Source organism: Saccopteryx bilineata, chromosome 3, assembly GCF_036850765.1.
Source record: "Saccopteryx bilineata isolate mSacBil1 chromosome 3, mSacBil1_pri_phased_curated, whole genome shotgun sequence".
NCBI classification, from domain to species: Eukaryota; Metazoa; Chordata; class Mammalia; order Chiroptera; family Emballonuridae; genus Saccopteryx; species Saccopteryx bilineata.
The window spans coordinates 261,692,576-261,708,429 of record NC_089492.1 but is presented as its reverse complement, the minus strand read 5'-3'; the positions used below and the strand labels follow the sequence as shown (position 1 = coordinate 261,708,429).

At 41.7% G+C, this 15,854-nt stretch overlaps 1 protein-coding gene and 1 non-coding gene across 2 annotated transcripts in view; one reads left to right on the top strand and one right to left on the bottom strand.

Moving 5' to 3' along the window:
• The window catches only part of SMAP2 (small ArfGAP2), a 46,989-nt gene that overhangs the window by 13,462 nt on the left and 17,673 nt on the right, over positions 1–15,854 (top strand). The window lies entirely within an intron of this gene.
• Positions 2,378–2,484, bottom strand: LOC136332644 (U6 spliceosomal RNA). Its single transcript, XR_010730810.1, has one exon. It is a non-coding gene; the product is annotated as a U6 spliceosomal RNA (small nuclear RNA).

Sequence of the window (15,854 nt, the reverse complement as noted above, 5' to 3'; positions counted from 1 at the left end):
AGGTGATAATAGCAACCGCATTTTTTTAAAGGTGTTTCCTTATTAGACTGTAGATTTCATGAAGACACGGACTATGTTCCATGTATATCTGTATACCAAAGGCGCAGTGTCTGGCTGATAGTTTCTAATATCTCCATAGTAAACACTATTATTTTATTAATATTTGTTCAGATCATAGTTTTATTTTGTTTTTTCTTTTTTTCTTTTGAGAGTAAAAGATAGCAAGGGAGAGAGAGAAGGAGGGAGAGAGAGTAAGAAGCATCAACTTATAGTTGCTTTCACTTTAGTTGTGCGTTGATTGCTTCTCACACATATGTGCCTTGAGCAGGGATCAGACCTCAGGCTCAACCTAAGCCAGGGGCCTTTGGGCTCAAGCTGGAACTTTTGGGATTGTGTGGACACTCCCTCCATTCAAGCCAGTGACCCTGTGCTCAAGCTGATGAGCCTGCACTGAAACCTGCGACCTCAAGGTCTTGAACCAGCCACCTCAGCATTCCCTGTTGGGCTTTCTCCACTGCACCACCACCAGTCAGGTTTGTTTTATCTTTTGAAAGCCACCTTCAGATATTTGAAGATCTGTGACATTCCAGGAAGCTGAGCAGGTGAATCTCATGGTTGCTTTGTTGTAATTGCTTCTTTGTGCTGCTGGCTTCTGTGCCCATTGAAAACTGGAGCCAGTCACAAAGTTAGTACTCTGCCCTCTCCATAGGAGATGTTAGCGTGACACATCATCTTGGGGAAAATGTAGTCTGAGGTGTGAAACAGGAGGCTGAAATAGCAGTCCCTTAGCCATTTTGTGGGATGGGAGTAAATGTTTAGACACTGTTCTCAGGTGCCATAGACATTAACAGTAACCTTGCGGTTGCTTTAAAGCTGTCTTTGTTCCCACTGGAACAGCTTCATTTAATTTGAAGCACCTTCAAATTGCTTTGGCTCTTTTGAAGCTGTGATTTTTTTCCCTAGAGACCTGCTCTGGGTTTATCTACATAATGTCCCCTTTACAGGCTCTATTTACATGGCATCGTCTTTGCCCCACTTCCTTGTACCACACTTTCTGACGTGGACCTCATTATACCCAACTTTGAAACATCTAGGTTTTGAAACACCTAGGTAGTGAATGTTTTCTTTTTGAACGGCCAAATCTCCACCTTTTGCTCTTCTCTTTTTAGCCAGGGCTGTTGTGATGACTAAAATTCAGCATACCCCTGGACTAACCATCTGTACTTTGTCCCAGAATTCATTGCTGTCCTGTTATATGTTTAGAAATGAAAATTCTCTAGCTTGTTTGGATATGGTTGTGATTCAGTTAACCCAGCCCTGATTTTCTGTCGTTTGTCTTTGGTCGGGGCTCTTCTGATATGTTGGGAAAGCTGCCACACACCATTGTGGAGAGAAGTTTACATGTCCGTGGTCTTGCACAAGGGTTCATTGGCTAACTCAGACGGTTTTGTGTAAAGCTTCTGCCTGGGTGAAAGGCAGGAGCTTCCCTTCAAACAAGTGAAAAACATTTTCTGCCTGGCCACTTGTTCTTGAGCTGTAGTATGTTCCACTCTTCTCCACATCTGGGCTTCCTTTGAGGAAGAGGAGTGTGAATGGAAAGTGGTGTGAATAAGCCTTCCAGCACAATCTCAGATGTTGGGTTTCCCAGCGGCAGAGCCTAAATGGTGTGTTATAGTAGAAAAGAACACCTGAAGAACAGGGTATCGGTTTAGTGGAGATTTAGCAGCTACTGTGTGTAACACACGCTGGGGGAATATAAAGATGAGTCTAACTCCAGTCCAGCTGATGATTTCATCTGTAAACTTGGGTAAATGACTTGACTTCTCTGGGCCTTAGTTTCTCCAACTGTGCTTGGACTTGATAATCCTTAAGGTTCTTTCCAGTTTGGGAATTCTGTACTCCGAATTGTTCGTCACAGAACAAGAGAAGACACTTTTCCACAGAATTGGTATATTCTTTTTTTATTATTATTTCTCTCTTTCTCCTTCTTCTCTTCTTCTCTTCTTCTCTTCTTCTTCTTCTCCTTCTCCTTCTCCTTCTCCTTCTCCTTCTCCTTCTCCTTCTCCTTCTCCTTCTCCAGCCAGTGACCATGGAGTCATGTTGATGATCCCATGCTCAAGCCACGACCTCAGGGTTTCAAACCTGGGACCTCAGCATCCCAGGTTGATACTCTATCCACTGCACCACCACCAGTCAGGCAGAATTGGTATATCCTTATATCTTACATGTTCCAAGCTAAATGGCTTATAAATAGTTCCTCTAGAGCTGAGCTAAAACTCAGCACTCTTGACATTTCTTTTTTTGGTTTTTTTTTTTTTTTTTTTTTTTTTTTTTTTTTTTTTTTTTTTTTTTTCCGAAGCTGGAAACGGGGAGGCAGAAAAATATGGAACGCTTCACGAATTTGCGTGTCATCCTTGCGCAGGGGCCATGCTAATCTTCTTTGTATCATTCCAATTTTAGTACATGTGCTGCCGAAGCGAGCACTTGACATTTCTTTTTTTAATTTCTGGTATGAAGATCTTTATTATGCTCCATAGAATATAACATTAATGGCACTGGCCAAAGAGAAGTCCATTTTTTAAAAAAAGAATTTTAAACATTTTTATTGAGCTCATTGGGGTGACACTGGTTAATATAATTATAGGTTTCAAGTGTACAATTCTACATAATACATTATTTGTATATTGTATTGTGAGTTCACCACCCTCCCCTCCATCACCATTTATCCCCCCTGTACCCTCTTCTATCTTCCTTCACCCCTCTTTTCCTCGGGTAATCACCATACCGTTGTCTGTGTGTATGAGGTTTTTTTTTAAATTTTTTTTATTTATTCATTTTTAGAGAGGAGAGGGAGAGACAGAGAGAGAGAGAGAGGAGAGACAGAGAGAGAGAAGGGGGGAGGAGCAGGAAGCATCAACTCCCATATGTGCCTTGACCAGGCAAGCCCAGGGTTTCAAACCGGCAACCTCAGCATTTCCAGGTCGACGCTTTATCCACTGCGCCACCACAGGTCAGGCTGAGTTTTTTTTTCCTTTGCTTAATCCCTTTACCTTCTTTACCCAGCCCCCCAACCCCTTCCCCTCTGACAGTTGTCAGTCTCTTCTCTGTATCTATGAGTCTGTTTCTATTTTGTTTGTTAGTTTATTTTGTTCATTAGGGATCATCAACATGACTGCATGGTCACTGAACAAAATAAACTAACAAACATATAAATGAAATCATATGGTACTTGTCTTTCTCTGACTGGCTTATTTCACTTAGCATAATACTGCCACAAAAGGTTGGATTTCCTTTTTTATGGCCAAGTAGTATTCCACTGTGTAAATGTAACACAGCTTTTTTGTCCACTCATCTACTGATAGGCACTTGGGCCACTTCCAAGTCTTGGCTATTGTAAATAATGCTTCAGCAAACACAGGGATGCGTGCATATATCCTTTTGAATTAGTGTTTTGGGTTTCTTTGGATATATTATCAGAAGTGCAATCACTGGGTTCTCTTGATATTTTGGATCCTTTTTACTTGTGGAGAGTTGTCCTGTGCATTGTAGGATATTTAGCGGCATCCCTGGCTTCTGCCTACTAGATGCCAGGAGTACTCCCACCTCCTGCCAATTGTGACAACTAAAAATGTCTCTAGGCCCTGGCTGATTGGCTCAGTGGTAGAGCATCAGCCCAGCAGGTGGAAGTCATGGATGCGTTCGGTTTCTGGTCAGAGCACACAGGAGAAGTGCCCATTTGCTTCTCTACTCCTCCCTCTTCTCTATCTCTGTCTCTCTCTCTCTTCCTTTTCTCCTCCTGCAGCCATGGCTTGACTGGTTCAAGCATGTAGGCCCTGGGCACTGAGGATGGCTCCATGGCCTTGCCTCAGGTGCTAAAAAAGCTCAGTTGCTGAGCAACGGAGCCACTGCCCCAGAAGGGCAGAGTATCACCGGGTAGGGGTTTGCCTGGTGGATCCCAGTCAGGGTGCATGAGAGAGCCCATCTGTCTGCCTCCCTGCCTCTCACTTAATAAATAAAAAAAAAATGGTCTCTGGACATTGACATTGCCCCTTGGGAAATTGCTTCAATTGAAAACCACTGCTCTGAGGGAAGAGAACCAAATAGCACTATTTGAATGTGGGCTATTTTTTTTAATTTTATTTATTTATTTATTTTGTGACAGAGAGAGTCAGAGAGAGGGACAGGCAGGAAGAGAGAGAGATGAGAAGCATCAAATCTTCATTGTGGCACCTTAGTTGTTCATTGATTGCTTTCTCATATGTGCCTTGACCTGGGGGCTACAGCAGACCCAGTGACCCTTTGTTCGGGCCGGCGACCTTGGGTTTAAGCTGGTGAGCCCTGCTCAAACCAGATGAGCCCGTGCTCAAACTGGTGACCTCAGGGTTTCAACCTGGGTCCTCCGCATCCCAGTCTGACGCTCTATCCACTGTGCCACTACCCGGTCAGGCTGAATGTGGGCTATTTTTAATATTCATTTTTATATTGTTCCACTTTCACTTATTACCTTTCCTAGGGTTGGGGGATGAAGAACACTCTTGTTGGTTAGTGGCCATGTCACCCTTCTTGAGTATCTTCTTCTAAAGGTATGCATACCCTAAGTGAGCAGGTTCACTTTGCATCTTCAGTATATATTTTTTTATAATAGGAGTGGTTATTGCAAAGAGGAAGTTAAGGCTTTAACTAGAAGTTTTATTTAAAATGTTAAGAAACTAAATGTCCCCTGAGAGTGAAGAAAGTGACTTATAGTGAACCAAGTTAGATTTAAGATTTAGCACTTGTTACTTGAAGTGAGGTCATAAATGATGGGAAATTAACCTAATTATAATGTCAAGTTTTGAAATATCAGGTCTACCTGGCAGACTTTGAAATGAGTGCCTGGCTGTTAGTTCAGCAATCCCTCCCTGCCTGCCTCCTCTCAGAGCCTGCTGTTAGCCACTGAGATAGTGATTAAAATGTATCAATTCTCTTATGAGATCTAATTTTTATACTTGTTACGTCTGCTATAAAATGTCAGTTTTATGCTGAATAACTTTGCATTTGCCCCATCGCTATCTTTTCTTCATCTCTTTTAAATCTACATTCTTGGCTGGGCTGGATGCAGAATGGTGCTGTTTGCTGATTGGGGTAGAGTGTATTCTGGGAGCATCCTTGCTGGGGTGCTCTGGTTCTCCAAAGCCATGCTGAAGCTGACATTTTAGCCTGTGTCAGTCCCTATCCCTCGGTCCTGGCAAGCTCTGGGTTCCATTCCAGCTGAGCCTTTGCTGGAGTAATCGGCCACATGGAGCCTTAAAGCCAAACAATTGTTTGTACTGACATAGTCTCGCTGTTTAGCTCCTAATGAAATAATCTCCTTCCTGCCCTCAATGAAAGCAGCTATTTTTTTATTTCCTCCCTCCCCTTTTCAGAGAAGCCATGCCTTAGCTGCCACTCTTCTAGCTTATTCATAAATGCTTTAAGCAGGGTGTTTGTGAAGAGGAAACTGGCTAGAGCCAAAATATCATGGGCTAACATGAGACAAGGAATATTAAGGGCATTCTTACCCCCACTTTTTGTGTAAGATATTTCAATTACCTTTGGATAATTTTCTGAGTAATAAGCAATTCAAATTTCAAGTTTACATAAGACAAATACACTAGTTGGTTTTTTTTAAAGTATACTAAATTAGGCAGTTGTTATATAAGGAGCTCACAAAAATAAAAACAAAAATGAAACCCAACAAAAGAACAATCAAAGGTGAGTGTCACAGGAGAACAACCGAGTGCTGTGGGAGTCAGGATGGGGTGGGAAAAGTAGATGGAGCAAGATTTTCACAAAATGATGTTTTGCAAATGGAAGTAATAGCCCCTGGGAAGCTATCTGTGAGAGATCTCAAGTTGATTTCACAAAGTGTAAGTAGTCCAGTTTTTCTTATTGGTCAAAATAGAGAACCTCCGATATGAATTCAGGAAGGAGAATCCACAAGGAGAGACAGGAAGTGGCCCAGATGGCCCCCGTGTGTCTGCTTCTGCCCGCCCCTTTGGGTTTCTTATTCTGGATCATCAGAGCTTTCATCACATTGCTGCCTCTGCTCTAAAGCTCTGCTTCATGTAGAGACTCCAGTCACTTCCTTTGGTTCTTTCCCCTTAACCCTGTTAAAACTGTTAAGAACTTTGAGTACAAAGGAAGAGCAACATGACCTGGCCGGAGAGCATCATCCCAATACACAAAGGTTGTGGGTTCGAACCCTGCTCAGGGCACATACAGAAACAGAATGATGTTTCTGTCTCTCCCTCCCTTCTCCTCTTTCTAAAATCAATAAGATAAACGTTCAAAAAAAAAAGGATTCTCCAGAAAGAATGGGGCTTCCCACTTGGCTATCCACCAGTGTGTCCCACACTTTTATACTGGTCTCTCGTGGGAGCATTTATTTAACATAAATAATTACAAAGTGCAATTCTAAATTAATCTATGGATTTGGAGCTAAACTAAAATAAAAAATTACTAAGTTTAGCTGGGGGTATTATTGTTTAGTTTAGTTTAGTTTTGCATTCTTTTTAAAACCAAACTTTATTGAGATAAATATTGTTTTATGGATTTTTTTTTTTGTATTTCTTTGAAGTTGGAAACGGGGGGGGGGCAGTCAGACAGACTCCCGCATGCGCCCGACCGGCATCCACCTGGCATGCCCACCAGGGGGCGATGCTCTGTTGCGACCAGAGCCATTCTAGCGCCTGAGGCAGAGGCCATGGAGCCATCCTCAGCGCCCGGGCCAACTTTGCTCCAGTGGAGCCTTGGCTGCGGGAGGGGAAGAGAAAAACAGAGAGGAAGGAGAGGGGGAGGGGTGGAGAAGCAGATGGGCACTTCTCCTGTGTGCCCTGGCCGGGAATCGAACGTGGGACTCCTGCACGCCAGGCCGATGCTCTACCACTGAGCCAACTGGCCAGGGCCTGTTTTATGGATTTTTAATAACAGCTCACTGCATTTTCTACATTGTTTCATGTTAATATTCAAAGAAGGGTTTAAATAATAGCAGATCTCTTTTATTTTTTTATTGATTTTAGAAAGAGAGGAAAAGCCTGACTAGGCGGTGGCGCAGTGAATAGAGCGTCAGACTGGGATGCTGAGGACCCAGGTTCGAGACCCCGAGGTCGCCAGCTTGAGTGCAGGCTCATCTGGTTTGAGCAAAAGCTCACCAGCTTGGACCCAAGGTCGCTGGCTTGAGCAAGGGATTACTCAGTCTGCTGAAGGCCCGTGGTCAAGGCACATATGAGAAAGCAATCAATGAACAACTAAGTTGTTGCAATGCGCAACGAAAAACTAAAGATTGATGCTTCTCATCTTGCCATTCCTATCTGTCTGTCCCTGTCTATCCCTCTCTCTGGCTCTCTCTGTCTCTGTAAAAAAAAAAAAAAAAAAAAAGAGAGAGAGAGAGAGAGCAGAAACATCAATCTGTTTCTGTATGTGCCTGGACTGGGGATCAAACCGGCAACATCTGCGTATCCAGATGATGTACTAACCAACTGAGCTCTCCTGTCAGGGCAAGCAGATCTTTTATTTCAGTCAAAGTACAATAATTATAGTGTCTGATTCTAGAGTCCAGTGAATTAGAAACCATATGCTCCTAAGCATTATATTAAACACTATCTTAGGAATTACAATAAAAACAAATGTAACATCAGTTAAATAGCCGTTAATTAAAAACAAGTAATCAATATTACATTTTTTTTTAAGTGAGAGGCAGAGAGACAGACTTCTGCATGCACCCAACTGGGATCCACCTGGCAAGCCCCTTCCAGGGTGATGCTGTGCCCATCTGGGGCTGCAGCTTTGTTGCTCCACAACCAAACTATTTCAGCACCTGAGACAAGGCCATGGAGCCAACCTCAGTACCTGGGGCCAACTTGCTCAAACCATTCAAGCCATGGCTGTGGGAAGTGAAGAGACGGCGGTGGGGGGTGGGGTGGGGGTGGAGGGGTAGAGAAGCAGATGGGTGCTTCTCCTGTGTACTCTAATCAGAAATTGAACCCAGGACTTCCATACATGGGAGCTGACACTCTACTGCTGATACAACTGGCCAGGGCCTAACCAATATTACTTTTAAATAGAGAAACTATAGGCACATATTTTCCTGTGGTTGTGGATGTTCAGGGGGCTGCTGCTATGGAACCTGAATGTGACCCTGAGTCCTTCAACCCTCACAGTTTAATCTTCTTCTTCCCTGTAAGGTGAGAGCCACACTGACCCTCTCAGGCCTCTGCTTGTTGAATATCAGGAGCAAAGGAGCCACTGGGAAAAACTTGGAATTTAAACTCCGTTTTAAGCAATTTTTGTCTACTGTGACCATTTTTCTCCCCTTAGGTCATTGAGCTTTTTCCTAGCGAACACAGATGCCAACCAACTTCATTGAGCTTTCTTAGCTTTCTTTCTCAAGGGATATAATCCATCTGGTAGAGGGAGGTGTTCTTTCCAATTCTCTCTCTAGGTCTTTGGCCATCTTTCCACAGGGGTTGCACTTCTGGTATTTTTATACACTTTGGAAAGTTGTTGTTTTTTTTTATGTCTCAGTAGTAAATTCCCTCCTTGATTAATTCTCTGCAAAGTTTTATGATATGTTCTTGATGTAGATCAGTCAGTATTTGTGGACAGTGTCTGTTTTTAACAAAAGGAAACATTCTTGCAAGCTAGACCGGAAGGGACTTCTTTTGCAGAGCATTCTGAGAACAAAGGGTGATTGAGTAAGTCCTTATTTTGGTCTCATGGTTCCTTAAACTGTTTGTACTTATAGAAGTTCAAGGCTACTGTTTATTGTTGCTTTGGAATAGGAGACTAGGAAAATTTTCTCTTGTGTGTGGATGAAAATAGTTTGGTAAACTTACCTCTCAGCCCTACTTAAGTGCTCCGAGATGGCCCTGGTGTTTCTGTGTATTCTTTGTAGTGAATCAGGGTGGAGGGATGAAATGAGTGGACTGAGGTAACTGGCATTAGAATTGTTCTTAAAAAAATACTGCTTCCTTTTCACTTTGACTCCTAATTTTCATGTTAGAGTTAATGGGAGGCCAAGTCAAAGAGAATTAAACTCTGTTTTCAAATCAGAGTTTGTTGAGTAAGATTCTTCCTTATGTGTCTATGACATTTAAGCCAGTTTTCAGTTTTTGTTTTGTTTTGTTGTTTATTGTTTATCATGTTTAAACTTAGTCACAGGCTCCATGAACTGAATTTGATTCAGTTTTTTAGGTTCATCAAGACCTAACATCTTCTTAAGTTGATTCTCTTGTGTTGCATTTCAAGAACATTTTACTGAATGTCAAACAGGAAGGGACCTAAAAGTTACCTACAAATCAGCTAGTGGAACTGCAGTAGTAGAAGGGACCCTAGGGCTCACGGTTCACCCACCCACTGTGCAGAGATCATTGCTCTGCCATCCCCGAGAGGGTCATCCAGCCTCTGTGTGAACATCTGCACTTATTGGGCTTCTGCTAGTGCTGGATATGCTGCATTTGTTTTCACACAACCTTAGTCATTAGGAAATTCTTCCCCAGGGTGTGCTAAAATTGACTTCCACTCATTGATGCTAGTTCTGCCTTTGGAGCCTCACTGTAGTAAACTAATTCCTTTTTTGGGTGACAGTGTTGCCTTTAAGGTGTTGGAAAACTTCTCCCTTCATTTTCCAAAACAGGAAACAGTTGTGTACTTTTATCTTACCTATTGATAAATTCACTTAACAAATATTTATTTTGTATGTACTGCTTGTAAGCATGGGATTAAGTGTTTGGGGTAAATGATGAAGGGGCATGGTTCTTGCCTTCAAGAGCTCACAGTATATTTAGGGAAAGAGAGACCTGTAAGCAACTAATTACAATAAGATATTAAGTATTAGAAGAGCACAGCATACAGTGGACTATTAGCCATAGAGAAGGTCAAGATTTACTCCACTGGAGGGCCTCACAGAAGAGGCGAATGGGCTACATTGTGAAGTTTGTTAAGCAGGGAATGGGTGAGAAAGCCATTCCAAGCAGGAAGATGGTGTAGACAAAGATGTGAGCACATAACATGTTCAGAATGGTGACTTGCTCAGTAAGGCCTCTTAAAGGGCCTGTCATGTCAAGGAGTTTCAACTTATCCTCCAGCCAGTAAGAAGTCATGGGTATTGGTGTTTTGTTTTTAAATTAACCTGTACTGTCTTTCTTCCTCATACAAGCTCACTGCAAACAATTCAGAGTACATAAAAATATAGAGAAGAAAATTGATATTTCATAAACCTGCTACTCGATTAATAGTTTTTCATATTTTGCATATATCCTTCTGGACATTTTTTCTGTGTATACATATACATTTATTCACATTATTATTATTATTTTTTCTTAAAGTGAGAGGAGGGGAGATAGAGAGAAGACTTCTACACATGTCCTGACTGGGATCCACCCAGCTATCCTCAGCATCCAGGGCCAATACTCAAACCAATTGAGCCACTGGCTGCAGGAGGGGAAGAGAGGAAAGGGGGAGAGGGAGGTGCAGAGAAGCAGATTGTCGCTTCTCCTATGTGCCCTAACTGGGGATTAAACCCAGGATATCCACATGCCGGGCTGACACTCTATCTACTGAGCCAACCGGCTAGGGTCTTATTCACATTCTTAAACAGAATGGTATTGTTCTGTGCATACTGGTTTAAAACTGGATTTCAAAAATTTTAAATTTTACTTATTGATTTTAGAGAGAGAGGAAGGGAGAGAGAGACAGAAACATTGACATGTTTCTGTATGTGCCCTGACTGGGGTCTAACAGGCAACCTTTGTGTATCAGGATGACACTTTAATCAACTGAGCTATCCCACCAGGGCTAAAATTGGATTTTATTTTATTTTTAGATTCTATTTATTCATTTTTAGAAAGAGAGAGAGAGAGAGAAGGGGGGAAGAGCAGGAAGCATCAACTCCCATATGTGCCTTGACCAAGCAAGCCCAGGGATTTGAATTGGTGACCTCAGTGTTCCAGGTCGATGCTTTATCTACTGTGCCACCACAGGTCAGGCTAAAACTGGATTTTCAAACTAATATAAGTGTTCTGCCTCCTAACTCCTCAGCACCTAACAGAATAACTAATATAAATATATAATATAATAGGCTCTCAGAAAATACTTGATAAATAAAACAGTCTCTTTTCCCCCCACTATCTACTACTCCATCGTTAGGCAAGTTAGTTGATTCTCCTCACCTGTAAAGTGGGTAGAATGATATTTATAAGATTAAGATCATTGCCTGACCAGGTTGCACAGTGGATAGAGCACTGACCTGGAATGCTGAGGTCCCAGGGTTGAAACCCCAAGGTCACAGGCTTTAGTACAGGCTAGCTAGCCTGAGTGCAGGGTCACTGGCTAGTGTGCAGGATCATTGACTTGACCTGAGCGGCCCGGTCAAGTTACATGTGAGAAGTAATCAGTGAACAACTAAAGTAAAGCAACTATGAGTTAATGCTTCTCACTTTCTCTCCTCCCCGTACCCCTCTCTCTCTCACTGCTTGTCTCTCTCTCAAAATCAATAAAAAGAATTAAGGTCATTTAATAATTTATAAGCTGTAACTATGAAACAGACTAATTCAGTAATTAATACTTCACACATAGGCAGCCTCTCATTGTAGCTTACCTGGGTTTATGCCCTTGTAAACTTACTGACTGCTTCTAACATACAGAATACATCAGAAGCGATGAGATCTCTCTAACAAGATGAGGTTATAAAAAAGACTGTGGCTTCAGTCTTGGATTCTCTCCCTCATCCTCTTGGATTACACACTCTGGGGGAAGCCAGCCACCATGTCATCCAGCCACCCTGTAAGTGAATTCAGAATTGGATCCCAGCCAAGGTGAGCCAACACCTCAGCTGTAGCTCTTGACAAAGTCTGAGCCAGAATCACCCAGCTAAGCTGCTCCTCGACTCTTCATTCACAGAAACTATGAGATAATAAATGTTTCTTGTTTCCAGCTAAAACAAACAAATAAGTAAATAAATAACATTAATATAACATGAGATATTCTATATTAAGTGGAGAGTTACAAAATTTTTATGGTGATACCCTAATTCCTTAATGTAATCTATTGATGTTTCTAATTTATATTACAACATTCTTAATATCTTTCTTTGTGTACTTGACCCATTGCTTCCCTGGTGAATTCTTACAGGTGGTAGGAGGGTGGCGTCAAAGGATTTACTTATTTTTAATTAATTTTTACACACATGTTGCTCACTGCTATGTGTGAGGAACTGTTCCACACCCTGGGAATATGAGAGTCACCGTCACAGATCTGGCTTATAGTTTAGTGGAAAAGTCGTGCTAAACAGTTAAATAAATATATGGTAAAAAGTGATGTGGCCAGACTACACGTGGTGGATGGTGGTTGGGGAAAGAGCTCTTTTCCGGCAGTGGGAATGGCTTGGAAAAATGCCAAAAGCCCAAAGTAAAAAACATATTGGTGCTTTGAGGAAATGAAAGAGAGCCGCTGTGGTCAGAGTCGAGAAGCTGGGGGAGTAGGCATGGGCCGGATCACATAAGACCTTGGGGACCATGTTAAGGATTTTATTCTTTAATCTAACAGTGATTGAAGGAAGGCTTCTATAGAAGGCTTTTAAGCACCTGAGTGACAAGGTTACATTTGCTTCTTTAAGAGCTCAAGCTATGCAGTGGAGAATGAGTTTGGTTCTGGGTTGGAGAAGGAAATATAAAAATAAAAGTGGAAGGACATTAGGAAGTCATTGCACTAGTCCAAGAGATCTGTGACTTGGATTAGAGAAATAGCATTGCATGTGGAGAGAAGAGATACTGATTTGAGAGATATTTTGGCCTTGGTGATGGTATAGATATGAGGGTCAAAGGAGAGAGCTATCAGAGATGATACAAAGTTTCTGACTGATACATCTAAATGGTTGGACGTGTAATTGACTAAGATGGAGAAAAATGGCAGAAGAGCAGGTTTTGTGGCAAGAGGTGGAGAGCTCAGTTGTAATATGCCTGGAAAATTTGCATCAATTTGCATATTCACCTTTATACGTGAGACTATATGAAATGTGTATATTTGGAGGCCTGCTCTGTACAGATTTGTGTTTTAGAAAGATTCTGCTGGGGTCCTGGCCAGATAGTTCTGTTTAGAGCATCAGAAGAGCAGAAATTACCAGTTCGATCCCCAGCCAGTGCACATACAAGAACAGACTGACGTTCCTGACTCTCTCTCCACTCCTCTCTTGCTAAAATAAACTTATAAACAAATAAACAAATAAAGGAAAGATTCTGATGGGAGTCAGGAGACCAGATAGTTGTTAGTCTGTGAACTCTTTAAATTGGGAGTATCATTTTATTTTTTCTGCCTTTGTATTCATAATAACTAGCAGGCACATAGTAGATCCTCAATAAATAATGTTAAAAGATGCCTAGCCTATGGTAATTCAGTGGATAGAACATCGACCTGAGATGTTGAGGTCACTGGTTCAAAACCCCGGGCTTGCCCGGTTAAAGCACATATAATAAGCAACAATGGACAACTAAAGTGAAGCAGCTATGAGTCAATACTTCTCACCACCCCTCACCCCTGTAAAATCCAATAAATAAAATCTTTAAAAAAAATAATGTTAAAAGAATGAATACTTCGGCCCTTGCTGGATAGCTCAGTGGGTAGAATGTCATCCCAGCACGCCAAGGTTGCAGGTTTGACCCCTGGTCAGGGCATGGATGAGAAGGAATCAATGAGTGCACAGCTAAAAATGGAACAACTAAGTAGGATGAGTTGATGCTCTTCTCTTTCTCTCTCAAAGTGGTGAGAACTCGGTAGAGATGGATAGATTCTGGGAATGTTTCCAAGATAGATTCACCAGGGCTTGGAGGGAAGATGGAAGAGATTTTTCTCTCCTATCCTTGACCTTTCTTCTGTTGAAGAGCTTTTCAACAGCTCCATGATGCCAGCAAGTCTAGGTACAGATACTGATTTTTAAAATTTATCACTTTCCCCCTCAACATTTATTTGCAATTATTATAGTAGTAGCTTCAAGCTCTATCTCTAACTTTAGTTCTTGTCTCTGCTGACTTCTCAAGCCCAGAATCCTCCCAAGCCTAGCAGCTCTGGTTGTGGGGGAAGTTTTAGCAGCAAGGGAAATTTGCAGCAGGGCCCCAGTAGTTACCGTATTTCCCCATGTATAAGATGCACCCTCCCCCCGAAAAATTTAGGGTCTAAAAACTGGTTGCTTTTTATACAGTGGTTGTAGTTTTCTTATTGCATTCCCACTTTTTCACACTTGATTTTGCGCTCATTGTTGAAGCCAGTGATTCGTCATCAGACAGAGATGAGGACAAGCTAATGGATGGGAGTTTTGACAGTGATGAGGAGTTGTATGAATTTTATGATGAATAAAACTTGAGTTCAATAACTTTATGTAATACATTTTTTTTCAAATTCAGGTCTCAAAATTAAGGTGCATCTTATACATGGGGAAATACAGTACTGGACAGTAGACGCTGTCCAGAATTTGAATGTAAATTGGGTATTACTTATATGCTTTCCATTTTACAAATGGAGTTATAAACTCTAGGGAGACATCAAAATGAAAGCCCATGTACTTGTCAGTGTAAGCCAGATTTCGCTGATACTGGGCTGGTACTTACTACAGCCAGTTTCTTGACTCATCAACCACATCCATATACTTGATTCCTTATTGCAGAGCGATTATATGTTAATTTTAATATTGCTTCATTCTTCCTGAACCTGCTTCTAAGCACCTGTTGAATATGTTTATTAGCCATGACCTTGTTCTTTCTTTTGTTGTGCTCATCACTACCAATTTATATCATTTGTTAATCCTCTTTGCTCTCAACATTGTTCAGAATATTGCCTCTCAGAGTCTCTTTCCATTTTCAACTTCAAAGTGGTATCTTTTATTATTTCCTTCTGGTTGCTGTGACTGTTGTGTATTGAACAATTGGTTTATCTTTGCACGTATACTGGATTTGACTAGTCTGGCCTGCAGCAGCAATCCCAGGTGCTGTGGAATCCAAGCACATCCGGTTGACAGCTTTGGGCCTTCCTTGGCGTGTGCAGTGGAGGCATGTGTGGGCATAGGGCAGGGCGGGTGTACGGCAGTGAAGGGAAACAGGTGAGGGTTTAGATCGTGCATTTTCAAAGGGATATTTTGAAGGAGATGAAGGAAGCTGCTTAAAATGTCATGTTTTCTAAAAGACTTTGAAATTGGATTCAGGTTAAATTCTTTCTTCAATTAGTCAACTTTGGTTCTGACATTTTCAGACTGGAACTCATTTCCTGTCTGAAAAGAAGCATTCTCTAGTGTTGCATAGAGAGAGTGTAGGTCTGTACATATGAATGAGTTAACCAGCCCTTATCAGTGAAGAAGATGAATTGGAAGTGGGTTCTGGAAATCTCATTCTATACCATGTTCTTATATGTGGCTCTCTTTTCTCCCTACCCCTCCAGATTCTAAGCACTGTGAGGTAGATTTTTTTTTAATTTTTAAATTTTATTTATTCATTTTTTTTAGAGAGGAGAGAGAGACAGAGAGGGAGAGAGAGGAGAGAGAGAGAGAGAAGGGGGGAGGAGCTGGAAGCATCAACTCCCATATGTTCCTTGACCAGGCAAGCCCAGGGTCTCGAACCGGCGACCTCAGCATTTCCAGGTTGACGCTTTATCCACTGCGCCACCACAGGTCAGGCCTGTGAGGTAGATTTTATTGTACACATTTGGTTAGTGAGAAAACTGAGAGACTTAAGAAGTTTAAGTATCTTTCTGAAGGTCATGTAGCTAATCATTGATGGAACTGTCATACAAACCTATCTGATTACGAAGATTGTGCTTTTAATAATGACACCATTTTTGCCACATTTTCAGTC